Raw genomic sequence first — 4,888 nt, forward strand, 5'->3', positions numbered from 1 at the left:
GCCGGGGACTTGGTGTTAAAGCAAATCTTGTCACTAACGATGTCCCTGAGCCGGGGGGGGTGAGCCGCCGCGCAGCCCCCGGAGAGGGAACGTTCTCCTGGAGCGGCTGGAGGCTGCAGGTTGGGCCTGGTGCGGCACAGGGATGGACCTGCCACCGCAGCCCTGAGGGCTGCTGCAGGGCGCAGACCCCGCGCCGGGGAGGGAGGGAGGGAGGGAAGGTCCGTCCCAGCAGCCGTGCCGGGGGGGGCAGTTTGTCCAGTGTCACCACCCGGAGCCCCGCGAGCTGTCCCAGCCAGAGGTGGCCTGTCTGTTTCCAGCCTGTGCTTCTGGTCTGATCCTGCCAGTCTGCGGGAACCGGGGAGCTTTTTGCCTTTTTCTCTTCCCCAGCCCGCGCTCGTGTCACCCAAAGCTGGCGCTGGGGGTTGGCGCAAGGTGGGGACCAGCTGATGGTGAAGCAGGAGGCAGAGCGGTGCTGGGGGGTGGGGGGAAAGGGAGCTCCTCTCCAGCCACCCTGCAGGGACAGGCAGTCCCCTGCACCGCGGGGACGCGGGACGAGAGGTGTCACACCCAGCCAGGGACCGCACCTCTGTCACACGTCTGGCACCACAAAGCCCATGACCTGGGCCAGGCTCAGGCACCAGAAAAGAGCCGAATGCTGCAGCTCCAGGGAGCAGTGAGGAGTTTTAACTCTAAGATCTGCTCAGCACACAATCCGGCTGCGCTTCCGCTGCATTTGCCACCAGGAAAGGGTTCAGTGGGGGGTTCACAGCCCCTCGGAGCTGTGATTCACTCCAGAGCTGCTGGTGGGTTGAGCAGGGACTCGCAGCTCTTGCTGGCCACCCGCAGCCTCGGGCATTTCTCCATCTCGGGGAAAGAGGGATGGAGCTGAGGGGGTGGCTCAGGCGCGTCAGAGACCACCAGCCTGCCCGCCTGCTGCCGCGGCTCCTGCTCGGGCCAGGCTCTCCGAAGCGGGGTTACTTTGAGCAGCCATTTGCTCCTCTCTCCGCACACGAGCACAAGTCACCTCTGTGCGCAGAAACAGGGCTCGCTCTCCAGCTCCATCAGGCTGTGGTGCTCCTTCTCCATCCGACGGGGAAGCTGCTGGTGTGGAGCTACCACTCACCTTCCTGCTGCTCTCCCAACAACCGCCTCATTAAACCAAACAGCCACATCTGAGAGCAAACACTGCAGAGCCCACATCTCCCAGTAACCAAACACCCGGCCCTCCTGGAGCACCACACCTCCGGAGGGAGGGACACCGCATTAATTTGCCTTCTCTCGGGAATAAACTCTTCAGTGTATGGAAACATTCCAGGAATTCAGATGAAAAACAATTCCTAAGAGGTCAATTAAGAGTTTGGATGGATCGCGTGGTATGTGCGGATGCCTAACGAGAGGAAACTTGGCAAAGAGCTTTCTTTGGCTCTGCTTGGCCCTGGGGGGAGCCGAGGGGAGGGCAAGATGTCCAGCACAGAAACCACTTGTCTTGTAAGAAATCACGCAGAGATGAGAACAGCAGAGGCAAAGCAACGGCAGCTCAGGCACAAAGGACGAGCGGTACCTTCCCTGCATCAGTTCATGACGAAAACCAAGCAAGCCCCTGCCAGACCGTGCCATGAGGCAGAGCCCCAGGAATCGCAGAGCTTTCCAGCCTTCCCGGGGTCAGCAGCCTTTGTATCAGAATCACGCATTCGTTTAGATGAAAAACCACGCAATGGCAACACCAGCAAAGCTCTCCCCAGGCCAGCACAGGGAACCCTGGAACAGGAGATATCCACACGCTAAAAATAAACAACTCCCATCCAGAGAACAAAGAAAAATAATCTGTTTTTCCCTCATGCTGGTCTGCAGGGTCAGCTCCGTGCTGCAGCGACAGCGAGAAGCCGCCTGCCCATGGCCCAGGACAGAGCCCTCATGTTCGCCGGATCCAAAGCCCCGACGGCATGAAGCTCCCAGGGCTCACCCCGCGCCCTTTCAACACCAAACCCTCTCGTCCTGTGCCAAGCGGATGTACAACCCCTGCTGCAGCTGCTCTGCACCAAAACCCAGCCCGGGGGCACTTGTGTGACTCCTGGATCCCCCGCAAACGCCGACCCTCGCACGCACAACTGATCCTCCCCGTTACCGCCGTGCTGAGCACTGCAGCTGGCAGAGCAAGACAAGTACCTGCCCCTCGTGCTTAAACAAGAGTCGTCCAGGTCTGAAATCGCAGGCATGATTGGGAGAGGTCACGTAAAGTCAGGAAACCAGAGATCCCATCTCCGCCAGCCCCGCGGAGGGAAGGAGCCGGCGCCCCAGGAGCAGCGTGGCCACAGCCAGCGCCTGGCGAGGCTGCGCCCGACCGCACTCGGACGGGAGACACAGCACGGCAGGAAAAGCTTTCTGGACAACTTGCCTGAACCACTTTCAGCTTCTCAATGAGAGCCTTTGGGAAAGGGAAGGAGATTGAACTTGCCGCCACCAAACTTGTTTTAAAACTTGTGGATAAAAAGTTCGGATTTAGAGCCAGAGAGGAGGGGGGTGGAAGGAGCTCTAGAGAGCAGATTGCTGGCTCCCGTTATGGAAGCAAGCTTAATAAAATTCATAGAAATATTGGTGGTTCTGCTATGCTGTGCCAAGAATGTGTTAGAATAAAACCTTCTGAGCAGAAGGGAGAGATAGGATGTCATCTTAGCCTTGATATGAAAGATCAGCCTTCATCTCCTAAAGCGTATCTCAAGGAACAGCAACTAACACATTTCCTCGCCTTCCCCCCGGCGCCGGGCTCCGCAGAGCCGCGCCTGCACTTCCTCACTGCCACGGCCCTGTACCAACGGACGAGCCACCTCAGAGACGTGATCAGATAAGAGAAGAGAGAGGGAGACATTCTTTCTGACAGACCAGCTCCGTGTCCTCCACGGGAAGCCGCCCCCACCCTGCCCTGAGCCCGCTCCCCTCACCGCCGCCCTCACCCACCAACCACAGCACCAGCACCAGCCCTGGCTTTGCCGCAGCAGCGAACAGAGCGGGGAGCAAAACGGGCCCCCTGGCAGGGAGCTGAGTCAGGAGGGAGCGGATCTCACTTTCCAGTCCTGCTCTCCTTCCCTCGAGCTTGCTCTGCCAGTAACAGGAGGAGGGAGAGGAAAGCTTTCTCAGAGCTTATTTTGGGAACTGAGCAGCCAGGCCCTTGGGACCAGAGCTGGCTCTCGGCATGGCACTGATCCTTTTCCAAGGCTTTCTTTAGTCTCCCGAAACGCCCTTCAAGCCTTGCCCTGAACTCACAGGCTCACAAAGTTAACCACAACTAGGGAAAGCGGAAGGTGTGCGCCTCCCTGTCCCCTTCCCCAGACGCTGATCACACACAGCTTGGCTTTGGCCCTAAGGGTCTGCATGTCCACAGCTGCACCCAAACGTCTCTGCTGTCCCCTAATTAATAATCTGCCTCTTTCCAGCCCTCGCCTTGGTTATTGCCAGTAATCCCAACTGATTGCCAACCTAAAGCCCTAGAAAAGGGGTTCTCTGCCCTTCTCCCTCAGCACTTCCTCAAGGCAGGCAGCAACCCCAGCAGAGCCAGCACCTTTATTCCAAACAGGCCCTGACTGTTCGCCAGCGTGGCCTCTCACATCTCAATAATTTGTTATATCAAATCTGATTTAGCTTAGAAGGTAAAACAAAAACCTGCTCTGCCCGCAGAGGCATCCCCTGTGAGCAGAGCGCCGAGCCGAAGCCCTGGTTTCCCATCACCAGCCCCCCGAGGCCCGTTTGCCGCTGGGAGCTGAGCACACAGACACACACACGGCTCCCGGGCTGTGACGGGCTTTGCCAGGCTGCCCACAGCCACAGAAACTCGGCGTCGCCCTGAGCAGACGAGTCTGTCGAGGCACAGCGACTGCGAGCTGTTACGTGGGAAGGTGCCAGTTTGACCATGACTGTACCAACATGAACAGCTCAAACCTCTTGAAGAGGCTCATCGTTTACTCCGGGCTCTCTCCTTGCAAGCACTGTTGCTGAGTCCCAAAAGCCTCACGAGTGCTCAAACTTTTCCAAGCCCAGCCCCTGCCTTCAGCAGCATTAGTCATTCCGATGCTATTAGCATCCCTCAAAAAACCTGCACGTTCCTACACGGAGCGAGGGGGACAAGCCTGGATCCTCGTTCCCTGAGCACCAGCCACGCTCTGCAGCCAACAGGGGCTGCACACGGGCACCTCGGTTATTGCCACCAAAATTATTTAGTCCCCCAGACGTACAAGGAGGCAGAAGAGAAAATAAGTGTCTGTGTCCTCAGAGAGAAGGAGGACTGCCCAGGCCCTTCAGCAGACTCAAGGTTTTGGGGAGAACACGGAGGCTCCCGGCGTGCACCGAGCAAGTGAGAGTAAAGCAGAGGCTGAGAAATCCCCAGTCCCGGATCTAACGGAGCCACCGACGAGAGGCACAGAGTGACAAGAGGGAGGGACAACTCACCTGCCAGGGGCTGCCCAGAGCAACTTCCCGGGATAACCGTCACCACCACCAGCTGACCCAGCCTGCGCCATGGGGCTGCTCCTGAGACAGAATAAACCTGGGAGAAAAAACAACAGTCAGTGCTTCACAGCCAGGGTCTGGCAGGGCCACAGGAAGGGGTCCCCAGGGGAGAGCAGCGTCACGCATCCCTCCCTGCTTGGAGACCAGGCAGTGCAGAGCCAGCCCCTGGCCCAGGTCTGGGAAAATCAGCCCAGGGAGCACCGAGTCCCTCCGGAAAGCAAGCCACGCTGATGCCCGCTGGGAACAAAGAGGCCACAGCAGGGATGGATGTAGTGAAATATACTATTTTATTGCTGCGCACATGCTTACACATTTCTTCTTAAATATAATGTTGCTCTGATAAATTTTACAGTCTTCTTAATTCAACATGTGGCTAGTAGTAAACAAA

This window comes from Athene cunicularia (genome assembly GCF_003259725.1).
Source record: "Athene cunicularia isolate RWA chromosome 12 unlocalized genomic scaffold, athCun1 chr12_part1, whole genome shotgun sequence".
NCBI lineage: Eukaryota > Metazoa > Chordata > Aves > Strigiformes > Strigidae > Athene > Athene cunicularia.